The sequence below is a fragment of the Chiloscyllium plagiosum genome, unplaced genomic scaffold (genome assembly GCF_037043375.1).
Source record: "Chiloscyllium plagiosum isolate Xiang-an unplaced genomic scaffold, Cpla_swu_hap1 HiC_scaffold_20, whole genome shotgun sequence".
Classification (NCBI taxonomy): Eukaryota; Metazoa; Chordata; class Chondrichthyes; order Orectolobiformes; family Hemiscylliidae; genus Chiloscyllium; species Chiloscyllium plagiosum.
Genome location: NW_028270158.1, coordinates 35,297,198 through 35,318,814, shown reverse-complemented (window position 1 = coordinate 35,318,814; position 21,617 = coordinate 35,297,198). Strand labels below are relative to the sequence as shown.

At 40.3% G+C, this 21,617-nt stretch overlaps 1 protein-coding gene across 5 annotated transcripts in view; it reads right to left on the bottom strand.

The window, feature by feature from the left end:
- Positions 1–21,617, bottom strand: part of rbfox1 (RNA binding fox-1 homolog 1) — a 1,740,493-nt gene that overhangs the window by 1,400,719 nt on the left and 318,157 nt on the right. For 3 of the 5 annotated variants that reach the window (XM_043711606.2, XM_087997810.1, XM_087997809.1), the window contains exon 2: positions 21,499–21,566. The exons of 1 other annotated variant lie outside the window; for it this stretch is intronic. The gene's annotated coding sequence lies outside the window, so the exon portion shown is untranslated. Of the gene's footprint in view, positions 1–19,328; positions 19,363–21,498; positions 21,567–21,617 lie in introns of those variants that run through there. One more of the 5 variants, XM_043711616.2, reaches the window with a different exon arrangement.

Here is a 21,617-nt window from a genome sequence, read left to right as displayed (position 1 = left end):
GACTCTTAGAATTCATATGCCCAAAGTTTATCACTTATGGTCTTGCATTATTCATCTCTGTATCTTACAATATTACTTTCTGAAAGAAATCTGTTAGTTATTTATTCAAATGTAAATTATTAGCTGATTAAATTGTTTGATTTTAATTAGACCAACAAAAGGAAGTTATTTGCATGGTCAAGTGTAACCTACTGCATTCCCTGCTCACAAAGTAGTCTCCTCGATATTAGGCAGATCAAATGCAGCCTGATAGAACACTTTCCAGAGCACAGAAAAAAAGGCATGAGCCCCAATCTTCCAGTTGTTTGCAACGCACCAGGGAGAATGAAAACAAGATGCTCTGTTCTAGATCTACTTCAATGTTTCAGCAAAGCTTAATGCAAACTGTAGGACCAGCATCTAATTTTCTGGTGAGGCCTTTTACAATCTTTTAAACTGGACATCAATTTTGATAACTTCAGGCCATGAACTCTGTCCTCCACTATTTTAAGATGCAAAGAACACCACTACCTGGAAGTCACCCCCAGGTCCCACACTATCTCGCCTCAAAACCTGGAACTCCCCACCTAATCGAACTATGGGTACCTCGATCACTGCTCCTCCATTTCAAGGACAATTATGACGGGCACACAACCTATGAATGAAAATATTTTAAAAAACTAAGCCCCTACTTAGGGCTCAAAAAAGCAGGGGTCCGAGAGGAATGTAGAAAGTGCAGGGGACTCTTTTACATTGGAAGAGTGAAGAGTGGGGGAATGGAAAAACCATTGGCAGATAAAATAAAAGATAATCCAAAGGAGTTTTTTAAGTGTAATGAGGCAAAAGGGTGACTAGTGAAGGTCCCCTGAGGGACAGACTTAGTGGAGTACTGTATGTGGTTCTGGTTGCTACACTGTAGAAAGAATTGATTGCCCTGGAGAAGGCACAGAGGATGTGTGTCAGGGCTGCAGTAATGAGGGGAGGATTGCTTATCTTCGAGTAGAGAAGGCTAAGGGGATACCAGATTGAGGCGAACACAATTATGAGGGGCATAGATAGGGTAGATAGGAAGAAACATTTTCCCTTAGTAAAATGAATCAATAACCAAAAGCCATAGCTGTAAAGTAAGGAGAAGATTTAGAGAGGACTTGAGCAAAATAACACTTTCACCAAGAGGTGAGGATATCTGAAACTCATGAACTGAAAAAGTGATAGGAAAAGGAGCCCTCCTAACATTTGTCTCGGATTTAGAGGAACACAATGCCATGCCAATCAAGGGTATGGACCAAGTACTAGAAAATGGGATGACAGTAGATAGGTGCTTGATGAACATGGACACAATGATCTGAAGAGCCTCTTTCCATGTTATAAACTCTATGACTATGAGAGAAGTCTTATCCTGTTGTTTAATCTACATCGACATTCTACATCTGCATCTAGAAACAGTTACTTTACTAAACTTAAACGTTACATTTCTACAATCTCATGAGAAGCCTGTTTTTATTCCAATGCCATGGCTCAATATCTCAAGACTAGTCAGATAAAACCTGACCTTGGGTATTTGCAAGCAAATGGTGATGCTCCAAACTCTAACACTGTCTGTTATGAAATATAGCTTGTTTTCACTGTGCCAATAACTTTAAGATTCTTTCTCCACAGTCATACACTAGAAAGAAAATAATTAGGAACTAAGATAGTATTAAAAATTGGCACTTCAGATGCTCACTTTCAAAGTTAAATGTGGAGATTTTAATTGAAATGAAGAATTATTAAAGTTGTCATCTCTGTCATTTCTCCTGACGATAAAGTCAGAGGTCAGTAATTAATCCAAAATGCCATCTGGGTGAAACCTTATTCTTGTCAGCAGAGCTTTCTTCAAGACATTATAATTATCTGGAACCATGTTGCTTCCATGCAATACATTAAAAACATAAATCCACATTTACTGAAACAAGTATGAAGACACACACTCAGGGCCAAGAGAAATCTATAACTTGCATATTAGTCACTCGGATTTCTGTTTTCAGAATAACGATGATGTCAAACTTTCCATCAGCTGTGTTTATTTCAGCAAGCCTTCTTAATGTAACCTAACATGGAAAAAAGTCCTGCCCTTAACCATCTCCCTGTTATCCCCTAAAAATCCACATTCATTAAGTCATCCTCATTGGCCAAGGTATTGGGAAGTACCAGCTAAGTAATGTTTCCTTTTAAGTTAATTAAAGGATAACCCTGTCAGATAATTACAAATTTATGGCGGGGAATTTGCACCAAGCTGCACCTATTCTGCTTCTCTTGCTTTGTAAAAAGCGTGTAGGAATCTTGCATTCATGCATACATGGGGTTTCTGGCATATCTTACATAAAAGAACAGAGATGGAGTAGAAACAGTCCCTTGATGCCGTACAAAGAATAAATAGCTGAATGAGAGGAGAACCACATAAATTCATAGCACAAGAGGAGGAGGACACTTAGCCCATTGCATTTGCTGGCTTCTTGCTACATTAATGCCCTGTGGCAAAGAATTCCAGCTTAGAACAGCCCTCAGTGCAAGATATCGTTCCTAATTTCTGTTTTCTTTCCTGGTGATCATTAGAAATTGATGCATCATCTTCACCATATAAAAATACTTCATAATTTCTGTAGCACTCACATCCTCTACTCCAGGGAAATAGTTCCAGTGTCTCAAGTCTCGCTAGAATGATATATTTCCACTTGCAACAAGATCTTAGGGAATTGACTCTATGGCTTTAATATTCTTTTCATTATGATGTAAGCAAAACCATGCAAATTAGGTTATGGCATAAGCACAGCCTTATGTAAATGAATTATTTTACTATTGTGCTAATTATAAACCCAAGATTCTATTTTTCTTGGCATTACCTACATGTGCTCATGCTTTATGGGAAAGATTATTTATTTGACTTATCAATCTTTTGTTTATTTGGTAGAGGAATTGAGTTCCGGAGTCCTGAGGTCATGATGCAGTTGTATAAGACTCTGGTACGGCCGCATCTGGAATATTGTGTGCAGTTTTGGTCGCCATACTATAGGAAGGATGTGGAGGCATTGGAACGGGTGCAGAGGAGGTTTACCAGGATGTTGCCTGGTATGGAAGGAAAATCGTATGAGGAAAGACTGAGGCACTTGGGGCTGTTTTCACTAGAGAAAAGAAGGTTTAGGGGTGACTTGATTGAGGTGTACAAGATGATTAGGGGGTTAGATAGGGTCGACAGTATGAACCTTTTCCCGCGTATTGAGTCGGGTATTACAAGGGGGCATAGCTTTAAATTAAGGGGGGGTAGATATAGGACTGATGTTAGGGGTAGGTTCTTCACTCAGCGAGTCGTTAGTTCATGGAATGCCCTGCCAGTAACAGTGGTGGACTCTCCCTCTTTATGGGCATTTAAGAGGGCATTGGATAGGTATATGGAGGATAGTGGGTTAGTGTAGTTTAGGTGGGCTTGGATCGGCGCAACATCGAGGGCCCAAGGGCCTGTACTGCGCTGTATTCTTCTATGTTCTATGTTCTATGTTCTATTCACTCTCTTGCAGTATCTTTCCAGTATATATATTCTTCCATTCCTTTCATTCTTTCTAAAGATGCTCTACCTCACTACCCCACATCAAATTCCTTCTGCCTCTTAGCTCTCCATTCTGCCGACTGATCTTCCAACGATTTTTCTTCCTGTTTGTCAAATTTCCTGCATTTTTAAGCAAATTTTAAGATTGTAGTTCCCATACTAAAGTCCACATAATCTAAAATTCAGGAAGGTCACTGATGGGTCGACGATGCTGCCTACATGAAACAACAGAAGCCATTTATACGTTTTTGCACAAGAGATTATTAGTCAAAAGAGAACAGAATTTAAAGGCAATCTTCAGACATAGATTTATCACGAGCTGGGAGATAAGAGACAGAGAGATCGCAGTTTAGAGGATGAAATTATGATGATTGAGTCTAGAAAACTAGCTTGAATTCCCATCAATTTCGAAGACTATGGGGAGAGCTAATAAAAGTACTTCAAATGCTCCAGGAATTCAGTAGAGTTCACAAAGAAATTGGATTATTTCCTCAAGTGAAGAAATCTAGAAAAAGAGAACATAATATTAAAATCAGAGCTAGGATATTTAGAAATGAAATCAGGAAAGAATTTTGAATGCAAAGTGTCGTGTGAATCTGTAAATCACTTCCCCAACAAACGCTGTGGATGTTGAATCAATTTAAATTTTCAAGATTGTGATCGACAGGTTTTTGTGAGGTGAAGGGTGTCAGGGGAAATGGAATAACATAGAAAGTAGCTGAATAAAGAAAAGCGAAGGTGGCAGATGGGTGATAAAATTAAGCTTTTATATCTCAAGCTACATGTCCTTTGATAACTATTGAATGACATGTACAAAAATTACAATTTTCCCCAAAGTGAAGTCGAATGTAGCAGCATGGGCTTTCTTTTCAACAACCACTGTGCAGATACTCTTTTTAAAAAAAATACATATTGGCGCTGACAAATTGTATTAATTGATTAGTCTAATGAATGCAAATCTCAGTTAAATGGGACTTGCATATCCCATGAAAAGATGCTATATGTATCTAATATACAAAACAATTTAAGGAAAGCAGTGCCAAATAATTGCTGAGCCCAACTCTAAAAATAGCATTCAAAAATCCTCAGAGACTTCATAACCGATGATGGTGTTCCACGATTATTGTGTGGAAGTGAAATTAATGAAGCCACTTTTTCCAGTCCACTGCACACATCACAAAAATTGGCTCAAGCTCCTGATCACTATGTTTCCTATTTCATCAGATAGGACAGTTGGTACTCTGCCACTCTGAGCAGATGATAACCTATAGACGAGCACTGAACATTTCAAAAATGAAAAATATCCAGAAGTGATGATCTTCATTTCTAAAGCAGATTTTACTTTCAGATTATCGCCGAGCAAGATTTCATATCAAATCCAAAAACGTGGCTGGACATTGTGTTGCCCCGGAATAAAATCTGCTCAGCTTACACACTTTATTCAATGATATGCATAGAGCTACATAGTCATGAAGTAGGGTAATTCTGTCATAATTCTATCAATTCACAACATATATTTTGACTTCAATATTTTGAATACCCCAATCCAGAAACTTTAGTACAGATAAAATATATAATGAATTCTGATAGGATGCTCTTCTATTAATTATTTTCATAACAATGTAACCTGAAGAAGTCTCTTGCAATTTCAACATTTGTTGATGATGAAGTAACTTTTATCTGCTAGGGATAATTGAGAAAGCATGTTATAATTACAATATTCAAAAAGATCACCAACTTATGCCAATTAAATTAGATTCCCTACAGTGTGGATCAGGACCTTCAGCCCAACAAGTCAACACCAACCCTCCGAAGAGCAACCCACCCAGACCAATTCCCCTACACCTAACACTATAGGCAATTTAGCATGGCCAATTCACCTAACCTGCATATCGTTGGATTGTGGAAGGAAACCAGAGCAATGTGCAAACTCCAGACAGACAGTTGCCCGAGGCAGGAATTGAACCCAGATCTGTGGCACTGTAAGGCAGCGGGGCTAACCACTAAGCCACAATTGATTTCATTCTTGCAATGTACTGTGGGATTTCAAAGCTTGCATTTTTGTTTTGGGTCAGAGGCTAAATGAAACTAAATCTGAACCATCAGATTTCTAGGAAAAGTAAAACAGAAACCAAATTTCAGATTTCCAGGGAAACTGAAACTGCTTGAAATCAAATAAAAAGGCACGGAACCATGCAAGCACAAATCAAAGTGGTGAAGTTGGACATAAAGGTGAGTACAAAGGCCGGATCTAGAAGTAGAGATGAAAGGAAAAATGCGGTTACTAAATCTGATTTAGTTAATTTAAAGAAACACATTGCCTAGTACAAGTCATAGGGTAGTCATGGATTGCGACTGTCTTGAGTAGAGTCAGAGCAATTCCAGAGAAAAATGTGTCACTTTGATAAAAGTCACGCCTATGGAACTCAGATCGGTTGATAGTTACAGTTGGATGAAAATCAATGGCTAAAGTTTTGATGGAAAAGGAGAAGAATCTCACCTGAGAACATTCTGTGCGTAAAAGGGATTTGTGCCTGAACTTGGTGTCTTATGGATATTTTTAAATTGACCTACTCAGATGTCTAATGGCACATGTTTAGAGCATAAATTAGTACTTAATATGCTAAATAGACTACCTAGTTAACCCATGTGATCTATTTTGCGGTATTTACTACGCAATGTGTAATTTATCATTTAAAATGACACCAATTTACCAATTAACTTAAATATAGTTTCTGTTGGCTTTGGTTGGTTTGTTTAAGTAACAATTATGATAGTGGAATCTTGTCCATTGGTTTCAGTTAAATGTGGTTCGTTGGTTTATTAGCTTCCACCCAAGTCAAAACGTACTTTAGACATAAAATCTCAAGTAGTAATACGACACCTGCTATTTCAAAGAAAAACAAGCATTATTGAGTTATAACAAAATCTCTCACAAAGCAACGGATTCACTTTCAATATTCGACACAATGTTTCCACTTCTATCTTTCAGCCAATTGACATCAGCTTGATTTTCTGTCAGTTTTACAAATAATATGGTTTGGTTTAGAACATATTCGAATTAAAGCTAGTATAACGAGCAATTGTCTGACACAAACCTGCACCAATATATACTAAAACAGTATTTGCTGGTCTCCTGCCAGCCATAATTGTGTCTCCACTTCTTAAATGAGCATGAGAACCCAAGAGGCAGGGGAGGCAGGGTTTGAGTCTGACTGTCAGAGGATAGCCATACCTTTCAGTTCATTCTGTCAAGGAGAGACATTTGTATGTACTAAGAAGAAATAGCTGAGGCATGAGGTCAGAAGAGCAACAGGACCCCTGGGAATTTTACAAACAGGCGGATGGGATTATGAAATGTGTTTGTTCAGGAAATAGTGACGGGCATGAGTTTACTCTTAATAAAGAATCAATGAAACAGAAGTTAGCATCTACTGTTTGGGGTATCTGTAAACAATATTCCCGATTCACTTGCTCTGAAAAAGCAGGCCTATAATCTTGATCTTAAAAAATAAACCTTTCAAATGTACTACAGGAAAATAAATGCTCAAGATTAACAGCAGAAAAATACACATTTAGGATATGTTCAAATTGTTCATTTAATCAAGGATATTTAACATATTTATTCTTCAATCAGTTTGGACACATTATGACACTTCTCTGGGGCAGGTGGGATTTGAATTGGACTTTCCGGCCAGAAGGTAGGGGTAATACCACTGTGCCGACTAATCTACTTTAAGTTGAATCATTCAACTTAAAAAGAGAGCTAAGAAGACTTTGCAGTATGGCAAAAGGCCCTTCAGCCCATCATACGCATGCCTGTCATTTAGCACCTACTTATTCCAATCTCATTTTCCTGCACTTAGCCCATATCCTTGCCTGCTAGGGTGTTTCAAACATTCATCTAAACACTACTTCAATGTTCTGACTATCCCCACCTCCACCATTATTGTAGACAGTGAGAATTCCAGAATTCCCTCCAGGTGTTTCTTTTTCCTCAGAACCTCTCTATTCACCATGTTCCCTACCATAAAACCAAGATGCCTCTACTAAGTGGAAAAGTTTCTCCTCATCTCCAGTCTGTGGCCCATAGAACTTTATACGCCTCAATTCAATTCCTATACATACGACTTTAAGGAAAACAACCCCAGCCTATCTAGTCAGTCTTCAAAGCTGAATTGCTCCAGCCCAAGCAACATCCTTGAAAATCGTCTCTCCACCGTCTATTGCAATCACATCCTTCCTATAATGTGGCAACCAAATGTGTGCACTGTACATGTAATAAAAGTGAAAAAAAAAACAAACAAAACATAAGTTGCATTTGCTTCTGGAAACTAACAGACTACTTGCCTTTTGACCAGTGTCAAATTCACAACCAATGTTTGACAACCTCTTCCAACCCAGATCTGTTGAAAGAAGTTGTCAATTTGCAAACCAACCCCCGCCCCTGCCTCACACTTGTGGGATTTGGGCATCGCTGGCTGGACCAGCATTTATTGTCCTTGAGGTAGTGATGGTGAGCTGCCATCTTGAACCACTGCAGTTTATGTGTGATAGATTTACCCACAATGCCTATAGGAAGGGAATTCCAGGATTTTCACCCAGAAATGCTGAAGGAATGGTGATGTATTTCCAAGTCAGGATGGTGAATGGAACTTAAAGGCGGTGGTGTTCTGATGTATCTGCCATTGTCCTTCTAGATGTAAATCATCATATGCTTGGAAACTGCTGGCTAAGGACTTTTGGTGAATTTCTGCAGTGCATCTTGTAGATAGTACACACTGCAGCTATTGAGCATCAGTGGAGGAGCGTGTGGATACTTGTGGATGTGGTGCCAATCAAGTAGGCTGCTTTGTCCTGAACATTGTCAAGCTTCTCAAGTGTTGTTGGAGCTGCACCCATCCAAGTAAATTAGATTAGATTACTTACAGTGTGGAAACAGGCCCTTCAGCCCAACAAGTCCACATCGACCCGCCGAAGCACAACCCACCAAGACCCATTCCCCTGCATTTACCCCTTCACCTAACAGTATGGGCAACTTAGCATGGCCAATCCACCTAACCTGCACATTTTTGGACTGTGGGAGGAAACTGGAGCACCCAGAAGAAACTCACGCAGACACAGGTTGAATGTGCAAACTCCACACAGAGAGTCGCTTGAGGTGGGAATTGAACCCGGGTCTCTGGTGCTGTGAGGCAGCAGTGCTGACCACAGTGCCACCGTAGAGTATTCCAGCACATTCCTGACTTGCACCTTGAAGATGGTGAACATGCGTTGGGGAATGAGGAGGTGGGTTACTGACTGCAATATTCCTAGTGTCTGAACTGCTCTTGTGGCCATTGTGTTTACATGGTGAGTCCAGTGAGATTCTGGTCAATGGCAACCCTTAGGATGCTTCAATATCTGCAGAGTTGTGAATGGTGTTAAACATTGTGCAATTGTCAATGTACATCCCACTTCTGACCTTATGATCGAGGGAAGGTAATTGATGAAGCAGCTGAAGATGATTGGGCCTAGGCCTCTACCCTGACAAATTTCTACAGGAATGTCTGGTACAGGGATGACTGAGCTCTGACACGACAAACATCTTCCTATGTGCAAGGTATGATTTCAAACAGCAGAGTTTATCCCCATTCCCCATTTTGCTCAGGTTCTTTGATGCTATATTTGATCAAATGGAGCCTTAATGTCAAATGCTGTCACTCTCACCTCATCTCTGGAATTCCGCTCTTTTGTCCATGCTAGAGCCAGAGCTGTAATGATGGTTGGGTTGGTGGAACCCAAACTGGGCTTCAATGAGCTAGTTATTGCTGAGCAAGTGCTGTTTGATGATACTGTTGATGACACCTCGGAATTGCTGACTGGAGCAACAGATCCACGGCAGGCACCATCTCCATACTCCTACACTCATCCCTGGAACATCTGGATAACAAGGATACCTACATCAGGCTTCTACTTTTTGACTAAATTTATGCTTTCAAAACTATCATCCAAACCAAACTAACCTCCAAACTCCAAGACCTAGGTCTCTGCTTTGCCGTCTGCAATTGGATCCTCAACATCCTGACCTACAGACCGCAGTTAAGCTAGGCAACAGGACCTCCTCCACAACAATCCTCGACACTGGTGCCCTGCAAGAATGCCTACTCAGCCCCCTCCGTGCACACTCATGACCGTGTGGCCAAATTTCATCCAAACTTCAACTATAAGTTCACTGACAACACCACCATTGTAAGCCAGATATTAAACAATGATGAGACAGAATGCAGGAAAGAGATGGAGTGATTGGCTATGTGTTGTAAAGATAACAATCTCTCCCTCAACATCAGCAAAACTAAAGGACTGATCATCAATTTCTGGGAGTCAGAAGGAGAACATGCTCCTATCAATGGAGCTGAGTTGGAAATGGTCAATAACATCAAGTTCCTAGGTGTGACGATCACTAATAATCTGTCCTGGACCACTCCGTTGATGACACTGTCAAGAAGGCACAACAATGCCTCTTGTTCCTCAAGAAACTAAGGAAATAGGCATATCCATAAGGACTCTCACCAATTTTTACAAATGCACCATAGAAAGCATTCTACCTGAATGGATCACAGCTTGGTATGGCAACTGCTCTGCTTAGGACCATAAGAATATACAAAAAGTTGTGATACAGCTAACTCCATCATACAGGCTAATCTTCCATGCATTGACCCCATCAACACTTCTCAATTCCGTGGAAAGGCAGCCAACATGAAAGACCCCACCCATCCCGGTTATAATCTCTTCCCACCTCTTCTGTCAGGGAGAAGGTACAAAAGCTTAAGCACATGCACCAACATGTTCAAGAATAGCTTCTTCCCCGCTGTTATTAAACTTTGAAAGGGGCCTCTCAATTTTCAAATCTAATGTTGAGGTTGCTTGTTGTGCAACTTCTTTGCAGACGTAACTTGGTACTCCTCACTCTGTTCAATCACCCGATGATCTTTGTACGTTATGATCTGCCTGTAATGCACGCCAAGCAAAAAGTTTCATTGTACCGAGGTAGATATGACAATAATAAATCAAATCAAATCAAACCTTCCATCAATTTACTGATGATAGAGAGTAGACTGATGGGGCATAATTGGCTAGCTTAATTTTGTCCTGCTGTTTGTGTTCAGGACATACCTGAAAAATGTTTCACATTGTTGGGTAGATGCTAGTGTTGCAACTATATTGAAACAACTTGGCTGGGGGAGCAACAAGCTCTGTAGCACAAGTCTTCAGTCCTATTGCCGGAATATTGACAGGGCTCATAACCTTTGCATTATCCAGCATCTACAACCGTTCCCTGATATTACATAGAATAACTTGCATTTGCCGAAGATTGGCATCTGTGTTGTGGGAAATCACTGGAGAAGTCAAAGGTAGATTATCGTTAGAGTCATAGAGTCATATAGCATGGAAATAGACCCCTTGGTCTAACTCATCCATGCCAAATAACTTTCCCCAAACTAAACACCACTTGCCTGTGTTTGACCCATATCCCTCTAAATCTTTCTTATTCATATATCTATACAAATGCCTTTTAAATATTGCCATCATTTCCTCTGGCAGTTCATTCCACATATGAACCACCCTCTGTGTGAAAAGGTTGCTCTCAGGTCCCTTTTAAATTTTTCTCCTCTCACCTTAAAAATATGCCCTCCAGTTTTGAACTCCACCATCCTAGAGAAAAGACCTTTGCTATACACCTTTTCTATGCCCCTCATGATTTTATAAACCTGAATTAGGTCACCCCTCAACCGTCTGTGCACCAGTGAAAAAGGTCCCGGCCTATCCAGTCTATTCTTATAACTCAAACCCTCCAGGTCCAGCAACATCCTAGTAAATCTTTTCTGAACATTCACCAATTTAATAATATTCCTCATATATCAAGCTGACTCCTCCAAAAATGGCCCCAACAATATCCGGTACAATCTCAACATGACATGCCAACTCCTATGCACAATGGTCTGAGCAATGAAGATAAGTATGCTAAACACGTTCTTAACCATCCTGTCTACATGCGCTGTAATTTTTAAAGAATTACGTACCCGAAACCCTGAGTCTTTTTATTGGTCCTGCCCTTGTTTGTTTTGCCAAAATGCAATGTCATGTATTTATCCAAATTAAACTCCATCTGACACTCCTCAGCCAATTGGCCAAATTGATTAGAATCCCTTTATAATCTTACGTAACCTTCTTCACTATCTACCATACACCAATCTTGGTGTAATCTGCCATCTTACTAACCATACTTTCTATATCTCATCTAAATCATTTCTATAAATGACAAACAATAGTGGACCCAGCACCAATCCCTATGGAACCACTGGTCACAGGCCTCCAGTCTGTAAAACAATCCTCCTCCATCCCCTTTGTCTCTCACCATCAAGCCAATTTCATATCCTATTGGCCTCTCTTCCTGAATCCCATATGCTCCAGTTTAACTGATTAGTCTACATGCAGAACCTTGTCAAAGGCTTTACTAAAATCCATGTAAACAATGTCTACAAGTCTGCCCCTAATCATTAATTTGGTTATGTCCTCAATAACTCAGTCAAGTTTGTGAGACATGACTTCCCAAGCACAAAGCCATGCTGACTATTCCAAATCAGTTCTTTCCTCTCCAAATGCATGGAAATCCTATCTGTCAGAATTGCCAGCAACAACTTACCCACCACTGATGTCAGACCCAAATTCTGGCTAAAGATTTTTGTGAATGCTTCAGCCTTATCTTTTGCACTGATGTGATGGGCTCTTTCATTATTCATGGTTGGAATATTTGTGGCTCCTCCTCCTTCAGTGAGTTGTTTAATCATCTACTGCCATTCACAACTGGATGTGAACAGAGCAGAACTTAGATCTGATCCATTGTTTGTGGGACATTTTAGCTTTGTCAATCACTTGCTACTTATACTGTCTGGCATGCAAGTAATCCTGTTTGGTAGCTTCACCAGGTTGACACCTCATCTTCAGGTATGCCTGTTGCTGTTCCTGGCGTGCCCTCCTGCACTCTCCATCAAAGCAGGGTTGATGCCCTGTCTTGATGGTAATGGTTGAGTGGGGGATATGACACACCATGAGGTTACGGATGGTGCTGGAGTACACATCTGCTATTGTTGATGGCCCACAGCGTCTCATGGATGCCTAGTATGGATTTGCTGGATCTGTTTGAAGTCTGTCCCATTTAGCAAAGTGATAGTGTCATACAACACGAAGGAGGTTATTCTCAATGTGAAGGCAGGACTTCATCTCCACAAGGACAATGTGTTAGTCACTCTTACCAATGCTGTCATGGGCAGCTGCATCTGCAACTCGCAGATTGGTAAGGATGAGGTCAAGTATATTTTTCCCTCTTGGTTCCCTCACCACCTGCTGCAGACCCAGTCTAGCAGCTATGTCCTTTAGGACCCGATCAGCTCGATATGTGGTGCTACTGCTGAGCCATTCTTGGTAGTGGATCTTGAAAACCCCCACTTAGCATAAAGTTTGTGCCCTTGTCATCCTCAGTGCTTCCTCTAAGTGTTGTTCAACAGCTGAGGGAGCTTAATACGTGGTAATCAGTAAGATGTTTCCTTGGACTTCGTGAGGTCCAGAGCAATTCCCACTATACCACCACCTCTACTGAGTCAGTCCTGCCAATGGGACAGGACATATTCAGGGATAGTGATGCTGACTGTGTCTCGGACATTGTTAGGTATGAATCTGTGAGTATGACAATGTCAGGCTGCTGCTTGACTAGTTTGTGAGACATTTCTCCCAGTTTGGATACTACTCCCAGACATTAGCAAGGGGGAATTTGCAGGATTGACAGAGCTGTTTCTGCCTGTTATAGTTGCCCATGGCTGAATGTGAAAAAATGATGATTAGGGATTTTCTTTTTAACTGACACAAACAATCAAAGGAAATTTTAGCTGATCCAGCATTTAATATTACTCAAATCATGGCCTTCACAGACAGACAACAAATTATCTCTGAGTCCTTGTAAACTGGGACTAGGATGTAGACAGTATGACTCTGATAAGGCAGCTCAGATGAAAACCATCTGATTTGAGATTTCCAATTTTTATATGAGCTAAAAAGGGAAAGCTTGACCTACCTGAGATAAAGCCTTTTAAAATAATAATGATATACTTAAGTAGACTCATATTCATACCAGAATAAAAGTTTGAATCTATTAGATAATGGGGGATTATATTTCTGGAAGCAGTTAGACTTGGATGAAGAGACTAGTTTTGATAAACAGGAAACATGAAACTTTCTTCTCTGTCAGCAAGATTAGAACAAAAAGGTATAAGCAAGATAACCTCAGAAGCGTGCTGAGAGACAAATAATGTAACAGAAGCAATTTTGAAACAGGGTCACTCTGACCTCGGAGGGGGAATAAACAACTGCTGCTTCGCACGTCAGACAAGAGGGAAGCTAGTCCCGAAATTGTTAGGTTTGTCACAGAAATATAGTATTAGGTTTAACTATGTAAAACGTTACAAGTAACTTTATATTTGAGATGACATTACAAAATCATAGCAATTGGTAGAATGTAACATCCTTTTTAATCTTCTGTACTAAGATCAGCAAGAGATATGAATTGCATGACCAAATTTGAAAAGTCATTAGTAGTGAGCAAGTATATGATGCAATTGGCAAATGTCTAGGAAAGGACATAACAATCGGTGTTGGAATGTGGTTAACAATTGGAAGAGCCCAAGGACAGGTGACAGGGGTCTGGCAAACATCACCACATGATGAGAGGATCTAAGGTGGACCATGAAGTTGTCCATCATTGATTGTGTATTCACAAGATTGGATGTATAGGTCAGAGGGGATATGCAAACATTGATATTAATGTTGCATGCAACCATTGTAATGCAGTATGTATAAATAACCTGTACTTTATTGGGAAAGGTAGAGTGTGACTGACCTCCAGTCAGAGCTGTCATTAAGAGGACAATTGGGCCCCACAGGAAAGCCAGATTCAGAGCAATCTTTGGCCTCTCCCACACCTATGATAAAAAGAGTTCCGAATAAATAGACTTGTGCTACTGAACGTGGGGCTAAGACTCCTCTATAAAATCCCCCTCCAATACCATGTTGTCTGTCCAATTTAATTTCTTTGTTGAGACTGCATAGCAATTGATACAACTAAATGGCTTGCTAAGCCATTTCAGGGGATAGTTAAGAGTCAACTATCTGTTGTGACTCTGGAATCGCATCTAGATCAAACCAGGTGAGCATGGCAGATTTTCAGCCCTGCAGACATTAGTGTGCCAGATAGGCTTGTTTCTAGATTTCAACAATGGTTCCATGGTCATCAGTCAATTCTCATTTCCAGATATATTAGCTGAATTTCAATTCCACCATCTGCCTTGTGGGATTAATATCCGGGTCCCCAGAATATTAGCTGAGTTACTGGATTAATATCTGGATTAATAGTCCAGCAATAGTGCCACTTGGTCATTGCCTCCCCTTATGCCTGGCTTGTTGCTTCAATGCAATGGTGTTCTATCATGCTGATGTCCCTCCGACTGAACGTCTTCACTTTCCTCCTCAGAAGACTGATGATGCTTTTCAAATTCTTCAGCCTCACGTTGCCTATGCTAGTTGTATAGAGCACATGAAAGGATTGTGTATCGCACTGTGCCTGCAATGTACTGCAAAGTCCCCCAGACTGATCCAAGCATTGGATCCTCAACTTCTAGTTGTCTGCTCACTATGGTCCTGGTGGAAGAATGGGCTGCATTGTATCTGTGCCTGGCCTTAGTCAGTTTAGCCTAATAGAGTCATCAGACATGGTTGCAGAGCATAGTCCTCGTCTCCCAGTAGCCATCCTTGAAAGACATTTGACGCTTGAAAAGAAACATGAGAGTTCCCAAGATTGTGGTATAAAAGCAACTTCCAGGGGATTTTGTGTAAGCCTCTAAAATGTTGTACCAATGATCACTGATGATTCAGATGTTTATTGAATGGAAACATTTTATATTAAAGAAGTCTGCCACATTAAGGTATGGTACTCAATACAACATGTGTAGAATCTATAGCACCCTGCATCTGGGGGCTTGCAAGTATTTTGGCAAAGCCTATTGTCCAGACTACAGCACTGACCATGTCACAGGGAAACAAGATGAAGCAGTGTGATTGGTCACAAATTAAATTGGCAAATGCCTTGATACATTGAGGATCGAGAGATCCCACACAGCTCCACGGTGGCGCTTTTGACAGCAGCCAGTTGTGGAAAAATATTGTGCATTTGTTACCTTGACAGCCACCAGAATAAGATGGCCAACGATGACACGCATCTGTGACAACATCCTGAGATATTCGCAATCTGCAGCAGAAATGAACCTTGCTCATCTGGAGGAAATAACACCAAAGATTTTTCCTCCTCAGTTTCACTGTTCCTTCTTGCACTATTGCCACAGTGACGATGGCCACTGCTTTTGGTGGACCCATTGGTCATGGTTCCAATGAAAGTATAGAGGAATACCAGAAAGAGAAGAGGTCTTTCATAATATGTGTAGTCAGTATTCACATCACACACTAATAACAGTTTAGCATAGTCCTCCATACACTGCGACATGGAGGATTCTGATAATAGAGACCATGGATCCATGCTCATAGACCTTTGACATATACAGCACAAACCATGCCTCAAAGATACAGTAGGAGATTGAGTGTGCAGTAAGATTACTGAAAACTGCCCCGTCAATTCCCCATCACTCCACATCACCCAGAGAATAATCGCATTTAAGAGAAGGTTGGCAAATACAATTCAAGAGAAGATAAGACCAGCTCCATTGCCTTGTGCAGCCTCAGAAAGCAACTCATATGTTGGCTTTTATTGTAAAGGGGATTTGAGTTCAGCAGAGGGATGTCTTATGCAGTTATACTGGGCCTTGGTAAGACCACACCTCGAGCATTGCCTGCAGTTTTGGCCTCCTACCTACGAGAGGATGTACTTTCCATTGAGGGAGTGCAGTCAAAGGTCATTAAGCTCATACCAGTGATGGCAGGATTGGCAACTGAGGAGACACTGGGTCGCCTGGACCTGTATTCACTAGGGTTTAAAAGAATGAGAGGCAATTTGACTGAGACATACAAAATCTAATGGTTGTGGGGAGAATAGATGCAGCCACCAGCCCCCATCCCCAATGGGAAGTCTCGACCAGGGGCACAGTCTTAGGATAAGGGGTCGGCCTTTAAAGATTGAGTTGAGAAAACATTTCTTCACTCCATGAATAATCAACCAGGTCAAATTCACTATCACAGAGGGCTGTGGAGGACAGGTCACTGAATACGTTCAAGAAAGAAATTTTGTTTTTAGACATTAGTAGTATCAAAGGATACTCAGAAGGGTCATTCAACTTAAACAAAGTTATACTAGCAAATAAAGGTCATACAGGAGCACTGTTCAGAATTATACGAGACAATTGGACCAGGATGCATCCTTTGTAAGTTTTATTTTCTCTTTCTGTGTATGGACAGAAAGCAGAAACATGGTCTTCAGACAGACAATTAACCATGATCATATTGAATGGCAGGACATGCTCAAAGGGCCAAATGGCCTCCTCCTGCTCTTGTTTTTTTATTAGAATTTGGATTTTTAGGTGACACTGAAGGTCACCAATGATTACTTAGGCTTCACAGACATGACAGTGATCAATTTGTAATGACCAATGGCATGATCAAGATTGCTTGTAACCAGGATCTGTATCCCACATTGTATGGACACTGAAAGCAATTCATGAACAAATTCTATGATTATAGATATTTTGAACGTGTTTACTGTGTAAGTGCCCCCTGAAGGGCCTCACTGCTCACAAGTAGTGTCCACACCTTAGATAAGTCAAATACACAGACTTGGCCTACACTGGGTTAGCGGCACGCATTTTTTATTTCCATTGCACTCTTGCAAACAGAATGAGAATGGAAATCAACACAGGTCATGCTTCCTAGAGTGAACAGACTTCCCATTGACCCCAAAACTTTCATATTCCTTTCTTCCTTGCACACCCTGTCAACACCATCAGTTCTGAGCTTCCATGCATTGCTGCCCAATTCTTTAAGTCACCATTTCCTAATATTTACACCTACACCTACACCCCCTACCACTTCCCCCCACCTCCTATGTTCTCAAATGCACAATCATTTCCCATAGTTACTCAATGACATACTCTAACTTGCGGTGTTGTCTTTCTTAGGTGATATGGACCTTGGTCAGGAATAAGGCTTCAGTGATCTTACCATTCATTAGAAATGTATATGTGTACCATGGTTTATGCTGCATACATCTGAATACATGAATATCCCATGACAAAATGATCAATATAGAGGCATTTCTTAACCCTCCTTTATCAGAGTCCTCTCTCCAATTATTGTAGGACTACGCAAAACTGTCACTTGCACGTGATATGAATACTCACTATTCCCACTACTCAAGACCTGTCCAGTTTCTGATATTTCCCATGTAGGTTCATTGGTATCATGATCAATGCATCCAGCTAGTGTGTCTGTGGCCACAGTGCAACAAAGGCACAGAGAAATTGTGTCAGCAAGATCAGGATCAGCAGTTGCTAAATAGCCTCCCCCTGAAGAATTTGCAGCTGAACATCCACTCAGGATGTGGAAGAGTCGCAGAATTGATCATCCTCAATGGCATTTCCTGTAAGCGATTGTGGAAATTGGCACTGCAGACTGAGGATATCCTGGGACACCATTGCCTGCTGGAGTGGGACTGGGGAATTGAACAGGTCACTGACGATTCCTCAGCTTGGTGATCCTCAAGGTGACAGCTGCACGCAGTTTCTACACAACTGGCTGCTCACAGTGATCCACTGGGGTCCTGTGTTCAATCTCTCAATCCTCAACTCACAAACGTATCAAAGGCTGCTAACTGATGCAATTTGTGCCAAAGCACACCGCTTCTGCTTTACTTCTGGACCACCCCCCACCCATAAGGGGGTCAGTGTAAAAGGCCAGGAAGAAGGCTTTTCGAAGACAGTTCGATTCTCCTGGGGCAGCACACCATTGCCTTCATGGGACTCCCGAAAATCATTAGTTGACTGAGTTTCGGTGAAATTTCGATTAAAAAAATGTGGATTATTCAGTTCACAAAATATTTGAATTCTGATTTCCTCATGGCTCAGTGTTTCCGAGCTCTTAAAAAAGGCAAGCAAAAATGTCAGAGAGCAAGGAGTTTCATATAAACCCATTTCAAAGCTGGATTTGACCCTGGTGAGAACAAACTTGAGAAATATGTGCGGATTTGGACTTTCTGTTTCACAAAGTACAGTCGGCTTCCAGAGCAAAAAATAGATTTATTTTTCGAAGATTAGCTCTGTTTACTAAATCTGACTTCCCGGTGTCTTATTCCGAAAGCAATCTGCTTTGGGGACCCAGTTAAAGGAAACCACAGTTATAATTGCCTGCTATTTTCACTCACACCACATTGCACTGCGATGGGAAGCCAAAATCCTAACCCTGGAGATCGTGGCAAATTGTCATGCAGACTTATTCAATGTCCACTGATGCTGTGTCAGTTAACGCAAAATGAATGGCCATACTAATCAGGCTATCAACCACTTGCCCAACAACCAGTCTTGAGTAAAAACCTGGCCCTTTATTCTTCTTAAACTGCCCACATACAACTTCTTATTGTGCACTTTGCAGTCAAAAAAACTCAAAAATAAAAACAAGTACTACAGTATTGCTATTTGTGGGAGCTTGCCGTGCACAAACCGGTTGTGAAATGTCCTACCTGAGAGTTACTACACTTGAAGAAGTACTTCTTTGGCTGTAACAGGTTTGAGAAATCCTAGGGTCATAAAAAGTGCGATATCAGCACAAAAGTTTCTTGTTTTCAGACCCTTCAGGTTCTAAGCATTCCAACACTGAATAAGTTTGCTCAGCCATTTGGATGAGCTCCACTCAATTATAGCTTCTATGAAATAACATCACCTTTTAAAAAGTAGCTTCATGTGGTGGTTTTAGCAGCTGATTTATTTTAAGTTCGGTAAAAGTGGGCAAATGTAACATCCTAATGATAAAACACACACAAAACATATCAAATTCAATTAAAATTTGAACAAAGCCCTATAATAAAAGTATCAATGCAGAACACAAGGGAACTTAACTTCTAGCATCTCCACTGCCGCCAAAACCGAATGCCATAATGAGATTTTTATTTTTAATTAAAACTTTAATGGGGTTTTTTTGCGAGAATTAAAGATCATTGTACAGCCAATTTAGAACTGCAGTTTTCGTATAATCAAACAGAAGTTTTAAATAGTCAAACATGAATGTCCAAGTTACAAGGAATGTATTGCCCCACAGAGGTATGTATGCAGGTCCATTAGTAACCTTCAAAATAGAATTATATAACTATTTGAAAGTGAAAACTATGGTAGGGATTTGGGGAAACAGCTTAGGAGCAGCACAAACTGAATTGTTCTTCAGAAGTACAGACTTGCTGAGCCAAATGGTCTCCCGCTTTGGACAAGAGAGAACATAATCAAAATTTTCAAGATATAAAGAAAACTGGCAAAGCTAATCCAATTGTTTGCTGCAGCAATAGAGATGGTCATTGAAGCAATGTAACTGGGTGTAACAAAGAGTTTGATGTGGTTTTCATTTCTGAAAGAACAGATTAACAAGTGTAGGCGGTGATTTTACAAGCTTATGCCGCCAGTATGGAGCTGGCTGGCCGACAATAAGGCCTTAAATTTTCAAACATGCATTCTTTTAGAAAGCAATGTGGCACCAACCCAATGGAGACAAGCTGTGGGACTTATATATTGCAAAGTCTGAGGTCAAATAGCCTTTTCCTAAAAGATATTCAGGTTCAGACTGAAGGATATGCTATCCCAAAGAAATTTGCTTTGTGAGGTCAACAACTACAAGTAAATATTTCTCAACACAAGGTGAATAAGAATGTTTGAAAAAGGTATTAGTGACAGATATTGGATAGGACTGGCTATGTTGTCCATTTATATAATTACAGTTAAAAACAATTGTTACTAATGTGCACCAATGTGACAAATATTAAAATAGGCAACTTATCTTTTAATTATTCAGGACCCGTAAGTATTCAGCATGCAATTTGGATGTTTCTTATTCCAGATCACCAATTGCCACTTACCAGCCATATTGAAAGATCTTTGGTTGCTAAATAGCATAATTAATTTTGAATTATGTTTTAAACTTGCGAATGTATTGATCTCATTTATTTGTTATTAATACTTTAAAGAATCTGTGGACAATCAGAACTGAATACATAAAAATTCTACCTATTATTAAAATCTTTAATCCATAATTTCTCAAAATCATTTAAAAGTATTATATCAGTATGAATCTGCACTATGATTCACAAAGGGGTGCAGACCTTTAAGGAGATTTTTCTGAATTACAAGATGCCTTTCCACACTTCTACAAGTTGGGTTCATGAAAAGCTCATTCACAGGTATGGACTAAATCAATGTCATTTGGAGGTTGAAACATTTTTGTAGTAACAGATTTGAATTAGCATTTTGGGATGGACAACCTAGGAGGGGTGAGGAGGTGGAGGGGTGAGGAGGGGAGAGAGGGAGGGGGAGGAAGATTAGGAGAGGTGGCAAGTATTTGCTTTCACATGCAACAAGGACATTATTAAGCACACTCCAAATAGATTTCTGAAAGTGCCTTTGAATGGTCTTAAAGAAGCATTTCCTGAAATTATACTGTCATTCATTAAAGTTGTGATCTTGAGCACGTTGCCCAATCTTTCTGTAACAATAGAACAAGCCACTCACATTCAATGTTCAACATAAAATAAAAAGAGAGGCACAGAAAGCTATCTGTCCTTGTTACCGTACCCAGCATCGGCCATCACTTAAAAGGAGATACGCAGGGACAAATCAGAGCAGCTACAAACAAAAGCAAAAAGATTTTACCTTTACTGTGGTGACTGTTGTCCTGAACAGAAATCACAAAGCACATCATCAGATCTGCCACTGGAGTGCTGCAGAAAGAACAATACAGTTTGATGAGCTGCTGACATTGAACTCACTGA